This window comes from Rhinolophus hipposideros, assembly GCF_964194185.1.
Source record: "Rhinolophus hipposideros genome assembly, chromosome: X".
NCBI lineage: Eukaryota > Metazoa > Chordata > Mammalia > Chiroptera > Rhinolophidae > Rhinolophus > Rhinolophus hipposideros.
In genome coordinates this window covers 29,564,268-29,579,444 of record NC_138046.1, presented here as the reverse complement: position 1 = coordinate 29,579,444, position 15,177 = coordinate 29,564,268, and positions in this window count along the sequence as shown.

The window sequence follows — 15,177 nt, the reverse complement described above, 5'->3', positions numbered from 1 at the left end:
GCCATATATGAAAATCCTGCAGCTTACATCATACTAAATGGTGATAAACTAAAAGGATTTTCCTTAATATCAGGAAAAAGACAAGGATGTCCACTTTCACCACTTTTATTCAACATAATATTGGAATTCCTACCACTTCAATTGGACAAGAAAACGAAATAAAAGGCTTCCAAAATGGAAGATGCAGAAGAAAAAATATTATTATTTCCAGATGACATGTTAATATAGACAATATTAATGATACAATTAAAATGCTACTACTCTATTGACATCATCAAAATGGCGGCATGAGGTGAGCCTCTGTAAAACTCCCCTGGAATTTACAACGAATCGAACAACAAAAACTCCACAAAGGACTCCTGGCACAGCAGACAGGCAAGACGAAGACGCGCACTACTGAATTCACCTAAGGGTGGGAGAATCATGCGAGCAGGTGAAGTGGAAAAGGAGAAATGCAGAGACGGAGTTGCGCTGGCCCAGGACTCAGACCTAGCTCAGTGCTCCGAGCTTGCTGCATCCCGGAACTACCGCAGCTGTGGGAAAGGGAAAAACTCGGACTGCTAGGGCTCCACTTATGGCCCACAGGGCTGAAGGGGCAGCATATAACATGGCTGAACCCAACGCTCACGGCAAAGACCACAGAGAAAAGACTGAGGGAAGAAGGCTGAAAACAGTGGTTTAAGCCCTCACTGCTGAGCAGAGAACGGAAGTCTTAGGCACTGAGACTAGCGCCCGGGATCCCTACCCACTGAGACCTCGCCCCGCCCCACCTGCCTAGAGCCAGAAGCAGAACAGTAGCAGTGCCAGATCGAAATAACAGAATATTTACTGTTCTGAGAACTGTGGACCGCAAAAACAGATTCACAGCCAAACTAGTTCTGGCAAATGGGAGAGAGCTGTGGAAGCAGGACCCGCTGAGGTGATGGTCACTGCCATTGCTCTGGGTAAATCTCACAACTCACCCCACCCCTGGCCCCAACTATCTGGGCAGATTCCTGCAGGAGTAAACAGAACTGCTGAAACATATGGGCTCTGAATCTGGTGCAAAAAAAGCTTTGGAACTTCAAAAGCTCTCCCACAGAGACACTGACCCTGTGACCTAGGCGAACTATTAACAGAAGAGAAGCCTGTCTCCAGAAAATCACCCCATTGTGTGAGAAGCTGGAATAATGCAGAGAAAACATAGAACTACCATGTGAGAGAAAAAAAAGGCTGCAGTCGGAGAGAAAATAAATCATTCTAACAACAAGTACTGGAAATCAAAAGAAAGACCACTTCCTATCAACCTGTTGCAAAAGCCACTCCTGTAGATGTCTAGGAAGAGAAATAATAAATCAGTAATTGCCATGAATAATCAAGGCAACAAGACAGCTCAGAGAGACAGTGAAAAGTCTCCAGAAAAGGAACTTAAAGATATGGAAATATGTGACTTAAATGACAGAGAATTCAAGATTGCAGTTCTGAAAATTCGACGAGATGCAAGAAAACACAGAAAGACAGCTTGATGAACTCAGAAACACAATCGAAGAAAAACATGAACATTTTATGAATGAGATTCAATTTTAAAAAAGAACTAAATGGAATTTCTGGAGATTAAAAACACAATATAATAAATTAAAAATGAAATAACCGGCTTAGGTAGTAGAGTTGACCGATGGAGGAAAGAATCAGTGACATCAAAGATAGAAACCTGGAAATTACACAGATGGAAGAAGAAAGACACTTGAGACTTAAAAGAAATGAAAGAACTCCACAAGAACTTTCTGACTCCATCAGGAAGAGCAATATAAGAATAAAGGGCATACCAGAAGGAGAAGAAAGAGAGAAGGGAACAGAGAATATATTTAAACAAATAGTTGATCAGAACTTCCCAAATTTATGGACAGAACTGAATCCTCAAATCCAAGAAGCAAATAGAACACCTAATTACCTCAATCCCAACAGGCCTCCTCCAAGGCACATTGTACTGAAGCTGTCTAAAATAAACGACTAAGAAAGAATCCTCAAGGAAGCCAGGGAAAAGAAGATGGTAACATACAAAGGAAAGCCCATTAGATTATCATCAGATTTTTCAGCAGAACCACTACAAGCCAGGAGGGAGTGGAACCAAATATTCAAACTATTGAAAGAGAGAAATTACGATCCAAGAATAAAATATCCAGCAAAGATCTCCTTTAGATATGAAGGAGGAATAAAGACCATTGCAGACATACAGAAGCTGAGGGAATTTTCTAATACACGACCTGCACTACAAGAAATACTAAAGGAGGCTATTAGACCACCATCAACGGGGACAATTTGTGGAAACATAAAAAGGAGGAGAGTAAATGCCTGAACCAAAATATGGGAACGGAGAAAGAGAGCGTCTGAAGAAAATGGAATACCCTAAATATCAAACTTTCTTTTACATAAACTTATGGGTAACCACAAAAAAAAATCCAGAACTGAAACATGCAATGTAATAAAAGAAGAAACAAAGGAAACATCATATAATACCACCACACAGAAATAATAGACAACAACAAAAAGGCAAAGAAACAATGGACACAGCCTTACCAGAAAACTAAACATACAATTACAGGAAATCCTCACGTATCAATAATCACCCTAAATATAAATGGACTAAAATCACCAATAAAAAGGCACAGAGCAGCAGATTGGATCAAAAAACTAAACCCAATCATATGCTGTCTCCAAGAGACACATCTCAGCCAGAAGGCCAGGTATAGACTCAAAGTCAAAGGGTGGAAATTGACACTCCAACCAAACGGTACCCAGAGAAAATCAGGTATAGCCATAATGATATCAGATAAAACAGACTTCAGAGTGAAAAAGGTAACAAGAGACAAAAATGGACATTTCATAATGGTAAAAAGGACTACACAACAGGAAGACCTATCAGTCATCAATATTTATGCCCCCAATCAGGGAGCACCAAAATATACCAAACAACTACTAACAGAACTAAAGGGAGAAATTGACCGAAAAACAATTATACTAGGGTATTTAAATACATGATTGACAGCTATGGATAGATTATCCAAACAGAAAATAAATAACGAAATAGAAGCCCTAAATGACACATTAGATGAAATGGACATAATTGACATATAAAGAGCACTTCATCCTAAAACATCAGATTATACATTCTTTTTGAGTGTACATGGAACATTCTCAAGGATAGACCATATATTGGGACGTAAAATCAGCCTCAGCAAATTTAAGTATCCTAAAATCATACCAAGCATTTTCTCTGATCACAAAGCTTTCAAATTGGATATCAACTGTGAAAAGAGGAAGGAAAAAAACACAAATACATGGAGATCAAACAACATACTTTTAAAAAACGACTGGGTGAATGAAGAAATTAGAGGAGAGATCAAAAGATACATAGAAATAAACGACAATGAAAATATACCCTACCAAAATTTTTGGTATGCAGCAAAAGCAGTTTTAAGAGGGAATTTTATATTATTACAGGCCTATCTCAAGAAACAAGAATAATCCCAAATAAATAACCTCATGTTACACCTTAAAGTACTAGAAAAAGAAGAACAAGTGAAACAAAGGTCATCAGAAGAAAAGAAATAACAAAAATCCGAGCAGAACTAAATAAAATAGAGAACCAAAAGACATTAGAAAAAATTAATGTGAAAAAGAGCTGGTTCTTTGAAAAGATTAACAAAATCGACAAACCCTTGGCTACACTCACTAATATAAAAAGAGAGAAGACACTAGTTAACAAAATCAGAAATGCAATAGGGGAAGTTATCATGTACACCACAGAAATACAAAGGATCATTCAAGAATACTAAGAAGGACGACATACCACCAAATTCAATCACCTAGAAAAATGGACAAGTTCATAGGAACATATAGCCTTCCTAGGTTGAACCATGAAGAACTGGAAAATCTAAACAGACCAATCATCAGTAACAAAATTGAATCAATCATCCAAAACCTTCCCAAAAGCAAAAGTCATGGACCAGATGGCTTTACTAGCGAATTCTAACAAACCTTCAAACAGAATGTAATAACAATCCTGTTCAAAATCTTCCAAAATTTGAAGAAGAGACAGTACTCATTAACTCATTCTACGAAGCCAACATTATCCTGATACCAAAACCTGGTAAGGACAAGACACAAAAAGAAAACTACAGAACAATGTCTCTGATGAATACTGATGCAAAAATCCTAAACAAAATTCTAACAAATCGAATACAACAAAGCATTAAAAAGATTATTCATCACGACCAAGTGGGGTTCATCCCCGAGGAACAAGCTTGGTTCAACATCCGCAAATCCATCAATGTCATATGTCACATAAACAAAAGAAAGGACAAGAATCATATGATTTTATCAATTGATGCAGAAAAAGCATTTGACAAGATACAATATCCATTTATGATTAAAACACTTAATAAAATAGGTATAGAAGAAAAATACCTTAACACAATAAAGGCCATATATGACAAGACCTCTGCTAACCTCATAATTAATGGTGAAAAACTGAAGCCCTTTGCTCTACGTTCAGGAACACAACAGGGCTGTCCCCTATCAACTCTGCTTTTCAACATAGTGTTCGAAGTCCTTGCCAGAGCAATCAGGCAAGAGAAAGAAATAAAATGCATCCAAATTGGGAAAGAAGTTAAATTATCGCTCTTTGCAGATGACATGATGCTATATATATATATATATATAGAAAACCCTAAAGACTCCACCAAGGAGCTATTAGAAACAATCAACGAACACAGTAAAGTTGCTGACTACGAAATCAACATACAAAAGTCCATTGCATTCGTATATACTAACAATTAAATCTTAGAAAAAGAAATACGGAAAACAATTCCCTTTGCAATTGCAGCAAGAAGAATAATATCCCTATGAATAAACCTAACCAAAAATGTGAAGGATTTATATGCTGAAAACTATAAGACATTTTTGAAAGAAATTGAAGTAGACACAAAGAAATGGAAAGATATTCTGTGCTCATTAATTCAAAGAATCAACATAGTTAACATGGCCATATTACCCAAAGCAATATACAGATTTAATGTAAACCCCATCAAAATCCCAGTGGTATTTTTTAAAGAAATAGAGCAAAAAATCATCAAATTTGTCTGGATCCACAAAAAAGCCCGAATAGCCAAAGCAATCTTAAGGAAAAAAAATAGTACTGGAGGTATCGCACTCCCTTAATTTACCTTGTACTACAGGGCTATAATAATCAAAACAGCATGGTTATGGCAGAATAGCAGGCACATAGACAAAAGGAATAGAATTCAGAACCCCGAAATAAATCCACATAATGATGGACAGATAATTTTTGACAAAGAAGCTAAAAACATACAATGGAGGAAAGACAGCCTCTTCAATAAATGGTGCTGGGAGAATTGGACAGCCACGTTCAAAAGAATGAAACTGGACTGCTATCTGTCACCATGTACCAAAATTAATTCAAAATGGATCAAAGACTTAAGCATAAGACCTGACAAAATAAACGGCATGGAAAAAAAACATAGGTACTAAACTTATGTACCTTGGGTTCAAAGAGCATTTTATGAATTTGACTCCAAAGGCAATGGAAGTAAAAGCTAACATAAACGAAAGTGACTATGTACAACTTAAAAGCTTCTGCACAGCAAAAGAAACCATCAACAAAATTAAGAGGCAAACAACTGAATGGGAGAAGAGTTTTGCAAACATTGCCTCCAATAAGGGGCTCATATCCAAAATATACAAGGAACTCATGAAGCTCAACAACAAAAAATCAAATAACCCAATTGAAAAATGGGCAGAAGATCTGAAGAGACATTTCTCCAAAGAGGACATACAAATGGCAAATAGACATATGAAAAAGTGCTCAACATAACTAATAATCAGAGAAATGTAATTAAAAACCAGAATGAGATATTACCTCACCCCAGTCAGAATGGCTTTCATCAACAAGACAAATAGTACCAAGTGTTGGAGAGGCTGTGGAGAAAAAGGAACACTCATACAGTGTTGGTGGGAATGCAGACTGGTGCAGCTGTTATGGAAGGCAGTGTGGAGGTTACTCAAAAAATTACAAATAGAATTACCATATGACCCAGCAATCCCTCTCCTGGGTATCTACCCAAATATTTGAAAACATTTATCCATAAGACACATGTGCTCCAATGTTCATTGCAGCTTTGTTTATGGTGGCCAAGACATGGAAATAACGAAAATGTCCTTCTATAGATGAATGGATAAAGAAGTTGTGTTATATATATATATATATATATATATATATATATATATATATATATATATATATATATATATATATGTATATATATATATATATATATATATATATATATATATATATATATACACACAATGGAATTCTATTCGGCGATAAGAGAAGATGATATAGGAACACTTGTGACAACATGGATGGATCTTGAGTTTATTATGCTAAGTGAAATAAGTCAGACTGAAAAAGCATAGAACCCTATGATTTCACTGATATGTAGTATATAAACCAAAAACAACAAAAGAACAAGACAAACAAATGAGAAACAAAAACTCATAGACACAGACAATAGTTTAGTGGTTACCAGAGGTTAATGGGGGTGTGGGGAGTGAGATGAGGGTAAGGGGGATCAAATATATGGTGATGGAAGGAGAACTGACTCTGGTTGGTGAACACACAATGGGATTTTTAAATGATGTAATGCAGAATTGTACACGTGAAATCTATGTAATTTTACTAACAATTGTCACCACAATAAAAAAAAAGAAAGCAAAATAATTAAAAAATAAAATAAAGTAAAATAGGCAGAAGATCTGATTTGACATTTCTCCAAGAGGACATACAACTGGCCAATAGACATCTGAAAAGATGCTCAATGCCACTAATCATCAGAAATACAAATTAAAACCACAATGAGACACCATCTCACTTTTGTCAGAATAGATATCAATAAATCAAACATTGAGTGTTGTTGAAGATGTGGAGAAATGGCAACCCTTGTGCACTGTTGGTTGAATTAAAAATTGATGCAACGAATATGGAAAACAGTATGCTGGTTCTTCAAAAAATTATAAGTAGTACTGCCTTATGACCTAGTAACTCTTCTTTTGGGTATTTATCTGGCAAAATCCAAAACACTGATTTGAAAAGATATGTGCTCCACTATGTTCATTGCCAAATTATTACCAGTAGCAAAGATATTGAAACATTTTATGTGCCATTAATAATTGACTTGATTAAGAAGAATTGTACATATCTACAAGGTATGATCAAACAATACAGTGAATTCTTATATAAAAAAGAAATGCAGTCAAAGCCACATTGCCATTAATCACACTCCAAATAGTCACTCTAGCTTCAGACATACTTATCCCATAATTCTTGCCACTTACAAAGTCATTCTGGAATTCCTCATTTGTGAGTGGCTTTACTTGCACTGTCTGGATGCTGCAATGTCCTTAATCATTTTGACTTTGGGGAAGAGCCAGAATTCACATGGTACCAGATCCAGTGAATAAGGTGGATGAGGACACACCATAATGGTTTTATTTGACAGAAATTGTCATATTCCAGAAGCGAAGTATGAGATGGAATGTTGTAATGATGGAGGATGATTTACGGAACATTTTTTTTTTTAAATTGCAGTTTATTGGGGTGACAATTGTTAGTAAAGTTACATAGGTTTTAGGTACAATTCTGTAGTACTTCGTCTGTATATTACATTGTGTGTTCACCACCCAGAGTCAGTTCTTTTTCCATCACCATATATTTGATCCCCCTAATCCTCATCTCACACCCTCCACCCCTCTTAATCTCTGGTAACCACTAAACTATTGTCTGTGTCTATGATTTTTTGTTTTCATTTGTTTGTCTTGTTCTTTTGTTGTTTTGGGTTTTGTGTTGTTGTTTTTTTATTTATTGGGGTGACAATTGTTAGTAAAATTACATAGATTTCAGGTGTACAATTATGAATTACATCATCTATAAATCCCATTGTGTGTTCACCACTCAGAGTCTTCTTCTTCCATCACCATCCATTTGATCCCTTTTACCCTCATCTACAACCCGTCTCTCCCCTTACCCTGTGGTAATCACTAAACTACTGTTTGTGTCCGTGAGTTTTTGTTTCTTCATTTGTTTGTCTTGTTCCTTTGTTGTATTCAGTTTTATATAACATATATCAGTGAAATCATATGGTTCTCTACTTTTTCTGTCTGACTTATTTCACTTAGCATAATAATCTCAAGATCCATCTATGTTGTCACAAATGGTCCTATTTCATCTTTTCTTACCACTGAATAGTATTCCATTGTGTATATATACCACATCTTCTTCATCCAATGATTTATGGCACATTTTAAAACTGACCTTCTCTCAACCATAATTCACACTTGACTGACTTTATTGAACAAATTGAAATGTGTCACACACTGTTACTAAGGTTTGACGTGCCACTTCCCATATTGAAGATTCCTGTCTTTCTGTTCAGTGGAACTTGGCAGCAGCATTCACTGTATTTGTTGATCATGATGGAAAGGCTCTGTGTCACACATTACTTCTGGTACAACTATTTCTGTCAGATAAAAACATTATGGTGTGTCCTCATCCACTTATTTACTGGATCTAGCAGTGTGCGGCTTCTGGCTCTTCACCAAAGTCAAAATGACTATAAAGGGTAAATGTTTTGAATCAATTAAGGACATAAAAGTAGCCACGACAGCCCAACTAAATATGTTCATGAAAAAGGACTTCCAAAACTGCTTAATAATGTGGCAAGAATAATGGGATAAGTCTGTTTAAAACGAGGGGGAGTATTTTGAGGGAGATTAATGGCAATGTGTCCTTGACTGTAACAGTTCTTTTTTTTTATTTCTTTAAACATTCACTGTCTGTTTTGATCAAACCGCATTAACTGGCATATTACTCTGCTATAAAAAAGGATGGAATCCAATAATATTTGACTACATGGATAGACCTGAAATGTGTGCTACTAAGTGAAATAAATCATACAGAAAAAGACAGACGATCTCCCTTATAGGGAGTCTAATGTACAAAACAAACTAACAAAGAAACAGAAACAAACTTATGGATGCAGGGAACAAGCTGATGTTTGACAGATGGGAAGCAAATGGTGGTGTGGTGTAAAGGTAAAGGGATTAGGAAGTACAAATTTGTAGTTACGAAATATTCATGGTAAGGTAAAATAAAGCCTGGGGAATATAGTAAATAATGTGATAATAACTATGTATTGTGCCAGGTGATTAGTAGACTAGTCAGGGGGATTGCCTCATAAAGTATATAAATGTCTAACCACTATTTTGTATACCCGAAACTAATATAAAATAATATTGAACGTCAACTGTAATGGAAGAAAAAACCTTTTTTTTAATTAAATTCTATTGCAGTGGCAATTGTTAGTAAAGTTCTATAGATTTCAGGAGTACAATTCTGTATTACATCATCTATAAATCCTATTGCGTGTTAAACAGCCAGAGTCAGTTCTCCTTCCATCACCATATATTTGATCCCCTTTACCCTCATCTACCACCCCTCTCCCCTCATACCCTCTGGTACCCAATAAACTGTTGTCTGTGTCTATGAGTCTTTGTTTCTCATTTGTTTGTCATGTTCTTTTGCTGTTTTTGGTTTACATACAACCTATCAGTGAAATCATATGGTCCTCTGCTTTTTCTGTCTGACTTATTTCGCGTAGCATTATAATCTCAAGATCCATCCATGTTGTCACAAATAGTACTATTTCATCTTTTCTTACCGCCAAATAGTATCCCATTGTGTATACATACCACAACTTCTTTATACATTCATCTATCGAAGAAAATTTTGGTTGTTTCCAAGTCTTGGCCACTGTAAATAAAGCTGCAATGAACACTGAAGCACACTTTCATTTATGCATCATGTTTTCAGATTTTTTGTGTTGATACCCAGGAGAGAGATTGCTGGGTCATATGGTAATTCTATTCGTAATTTTTTGAGGAACCTCCACACTGCCTTCCATAGCGGCTGCAACAATCTGCATTCCCCCCAACAGTGTATGAGGGTTCATTTTTGGCCACAGCCTCTCTAACACTTGTTACTGTTTGTCTTGTTGGTGAAAACCATTCTAACTGGGATGAGACATGTCATTGTGGTTTCTTTGTGCATTTCTGTGATGATTAGTGATGTTGAGCATTTTTTCATAAGTCTATTTGGCATTTGTATGTCCTCTTTGGAGAAAAGTCTTTTCAGGTCCTCTGCACATTTTTCAATTGGATTGTTTGCCATTTTTTGTTGAGTTGCATGAATTCCTTCTATATTTTGGATATTAGCCCCTTATTAAAGGCACTGTTTGCAAAAAACATCTCCATTCAGTTGGTTGCCTCTTTCTTTATCGATGATTTCTTTTTCTGTACCAAAGCTTTTAAGTTTGATATAGTTCCATTCATTTATTTCAGCTTTGCTTCCCTTGCCTTTGGAATCAAATTCATAAAATGCTCTTTGAATCTTAGATCCATAAGTTTAGCACCTATGTTTACTCTATGAAGCTTATTGTTTCAGGTCTTATGCTTAAGTCTTTGATTCATTTTGAATTAATTTTGGTATATGGTGACAGACAGCAGTCCAGTTCAATTCTTTTCCATGTGGCTTTCCAATTCTTCTAGCACCATTTATTGAAGAGACTATATTTTCTCCATTGTATGCTTTTTTTCTTCTTTGTCAAAAATTTTCTGTCCATATTAACGTGGTTTTATTTCTGAGTTCTCAATTCTATTCCATTGGTCTTAGAGTTTGTTTTTCAGCAATAACTGCTGTTTTTATTATTGTTGCCCTGATGTAGGAACTAACGTCAGAGAGTGTGATACATCCAGTATGATTCTTTTTTCTTAAGATAGCTTTGTCTTTTAGCTTTTTAGGGGTCTTTTGTGGTTCAAAACTAATCTGATGATTTTTAGTTCTATTTCTTTAAAAAAATTCCATTGGGATATTGATGGGTATTGCATTAAATCTGCATATTGCTTTCGATAATATGGCCATTTTAACTATGTTGAATCTTACAATCCATGAGCACAGAATGTCTTAATATTTCTTTGTGTCTTCTTGAATTTCTTTAAAAAATGTCTTATAGTTTACAGAATATATGTCTTTCACATCCTTCGTTAAGTTTATTCCTAGATATTTTATTATTTTTGCTGCATTTGCGAAAGCAATTGTTTTTATTTCTTTCTCTGAGATTTCATTGTTAGTATATAGAAATGCAATGGACTTTTTATGTTGATTTGGTAGCTGGAAACTTTACTGTATTCCTTGGTTGTTTCTAATAGCTTTTGGTGGAGTCTTTAGGATTTTCTACATATAGCATCATGTTATCTGCAAAGAGTGACAATATAACTTCTTCATTCCCAATTTGGATGCCTGTCATTTCTTTCTCTTGCCTGATTGCTCCGTCAAGAACTTCCAACACCGTGTTAAAAAGCAGAAGTGCTAGGGGACAGCCCTGTCGTGTTCCTGAATGTACAGAAAAGGGCTTCAGTTTTTCAAGGTTAATTATAAGATTAGCTGAGGATTTGTCATATATGCACTTTATTATGTGAAGGTATTTTCCTTCTATACCTATTTTATTAGAAATTTTAATTATAAATGATGATGTATACCGTCAAACATTTTTTCTGCATTAATTGATACAATCATATGATTGTTTTCCTTTAATTTTTTATGTGATGTATCACATTGATGGATTTGCATATGTTGAACCATCATTTTGCCCCTGGGATGAACCACACTTGGTCATGATGAATAATATTTTTAATGCATTGTTGTATTCAATTGCTAGAATTTTGTTTAAGATTTTTGCATCTGTATTCATCAAAGATATTGGTCTGTAGTTTTCTTTTTTTGTGTCGTCCTAACCAGGTTTTGGTATCAGGCTAATGTTGGCCTCATAAACGAGTGACGGAGTATTGTCTTTTCTTGAGGTTTTGGAAGAGTTTGAGCAGGATTGGTATTAGATACTCTTTGAAGGTTTCGTAGAATTCACTAGTAAAGCCATCTGGTCCAGGACTTTTGCTTTTGTGAAGGTTTTGGATGGCTGATACAATTTCGTTACTGGTCATTGGTCTGTTTAGATTTTTTCAAATTTTCATGGTTCAGCCTACGAAGGCTATATGTTTCTAAGAACTTGTCCATTTCTTCTAGGTTATTGAATTTGGTGGCATATAGTCCTTCATATTATTCTTGGATCATCCTTTGTATTTCTGTTGCATCCATGATAACTAGCCTTTTTTCATTTCTGATTTTGTTAATTAGTGTCTTTGCTCTTTTTATCTTAGTGAGTCTAGACAAGGGTTTGTCAATTTTGTTAATCTTTTCAAAGAACAAGCTCTTTGTCACATTAATTTTTCCTATTGTCTTTTTGTCCTCTATTTCATTTAGTTCTGCTCTGATTTATATTATTTCCTTTCTTATGGTCACCTTGGGTTTCATTTGTTTTTCTTTTTCAAGTTCTTTAAGGTGTAATGTGAGGTTATTTATTTTGGATTGTTCTTATTTCTTGAGATAGACCTGTCATGAGATAAATTTCCCTCTTAAAACTGCTTTCGTTGCATTCAAAAAAAAAATTGGTAGGATGGATTTTTATTCTCATTTGTTTCTATGTATCTTTTGTTCTCTCCTCTAATTTCTACTTTGACCTTGTCATTCTTTAAAATAAGGTTGTTTAATCTCCATTTATTTGTTGTATTTCCTGCTTTCTTTTTGCAGTTGATAACCAATTTTAAAGCCTTGTGATCATAGAATATTCTTGGTATGATTTTAATTTTCTTAAATTTACTGACGCTAGTTCTATGTCCCAATGTATGGACTATTCTTGAGAATATTCCATGTACGATAGGAAAAATGTGTAGTCTGATGTTTTAGGATGAAGTGTTCTATAAATGTCAATTATGTCCATTTCATCTAATGTGTCATTTAGGGCTGCTATTTTTTTTTTCTTTTTGGATGACCTATCCATAGCTGTCAATGATGTATTTAGGTTTCCTACTATAATTGTGTTTCGGTCAATTTCTTCCTTTAGTTCTGTTAGTAGTTGCTTGGTATATTTTGGTGCTCCCTGATTGGGGCATAAATATTGATGACTATATACCTTCTTGTATAGTCCCCTTTACCGTTTGAAATGTCCATCTTTGTCTCTTGTGAGGTTTTTCATCTTGATGTCTGTTTCATCTGATATCAGTACAGATACGCCTGATTTTCTCAGTGTACCATTTGCTTAGAGTGTCAATTTCCACTTTTTTACTTTGAGACTATGCTTGTCCTTATAGCTGAGATATGTCTCTTGGGGACAGCACATGGTTGGATTTTGTTTTTTTATCGAATCTTCTACTCTGTGCCTTTTTATTGGTGAGATCAGTCCATTTACATTTAGGGTGATTATTGAAATGTGAGGATTTCCTGTCATTCTATCTTTAGTTTTCTGGTAAGGCTGTGTCTCCATTGATTCTTTGCCTTTTTGTTGTTGTTTATTATTTCTGTGTGGTGGTATTCTATGATGTTTCCCTGTGTTTCTTCTTCTATTGCAGTATATATTTCAGTTCTGGATACTTTGTGACTTGTTACCATTAAGTTTACGTAAATGAAAGTTTGATATTTAGAGTATTCCATTTTCTTCAGCATGCTTACTTTCTCCATTCCCTTATTCCAGGTCAGGCCTTTATTCTCCCCTTTTTTATGCTTTCGTTGCCACAAATTGTCCCTGTTGATGGTGGTCAAATAGCTTCCTTTAGTATTTCTTGTAGTGCAGGTCGTGTATTAGAAAATCCTCTCAGCTTTTCTATGTCTGGAAAGGTTTTATTCCTCCTTCATATCTAAAGGATGTCTTTGCTGGGCATATTATTCTTGGCTCACAATTTCTCTCTTTCAGTAGTTTGAATATTTGGTTCCACTTCCTCCTGGCTTGTAGAGTTTCTGCTAAAAAATCTTATGATAATCTAATAGGCTTTCCTTTGTAGGTTACCATCTTCTTTTCCCTGGGTGCCTGGAGGATTCTTTCTTGTAGTTGATTTTTGACAGCTTCAGTACAATGTGCCTTGGATAAGGTCTGTTGGGGTTGAGGTAATTAGGTATTCTATTTGCTTCTTGGATTTGAGTATCCAGTTCTTTCCACAATTTTGGGAAGATCTCATCGACTATTTGTTTGAATATAGTCTGTTCCCTTCTATCTTTTTTCTCCTTTTAGTATGCCCATTATTCTTACATTGCTGTTTCTGATGGAGTGTTAAAGTTCTTGTAGAGTTCTTTCATTTCTTTTAAGTCTCAAGTCTCTTCTTCCATCCGTGTAATTTCCAGGTTTCTATCTTCGATGCCACAGATTCTTTGTCCATCTGGTCAACTCTACTACCTAAGCTGGGTGTTTCATTCTTCATTTCTTCTATCGAGTTCTCAATATCCAGAAATTCTATTTGGTTCTTTTTTCAAATTTCAATCTCTTTGGTAAAATGTTCATGTTGTTCTTTGACTGTGTTTCTGAGTTCGTTAAACTTCCCATCTGTGTTTTCTTACATTTTGTTGTGTTTTTTTTCTGAACTGGAATCTTGAATTATCTGTCACTGAAGTCTCATATTTCCATATGTTTAGGTTAATTTTCTGGAGACTTTTCACTTTCTTTCTGAGCTGTCTTGTTGCCTTGGTTATTCATGGCAATTAATGATTTATTATTTCTCTTCCTACACATCTACAGGAGTGGGTTTTGCAACAGGTTGATAGGAAGAGGTCTTTCTTTTGTTTTCCAGTACCTGTTGGTAGAATATTTTATTGTCTTTCTGACTGCAGCCTTTTATTATCTCTCACACTGTAGTGTCACGTTTTCTCTGTACTATTCTGGCTTCTCACACAATGGAGGGATCCCGTGGAAGCCAAGCTTCTCTTCTGTGAACAGTTCACCTGGGTCATACGGCCCACCTCCTTTTGGGGATGCAGAAAGCTTCTGAAGTTTCAAAGCTCTTCGTGCACCACATTCAGAGCCTGTTTGTTTCAACCGTTCTGTTTACTCCTGCAGTGATCTGCCTATTTAGGTGGGGACAGGGGTGTGGTGAGTTGTGAGAGGTGGCCCAGACCAATGGCAGCGACCACCACCACAGCCAGTCCAGCTTCCACATCTCCCTCCCCTTTGTCGGAACTTGTTG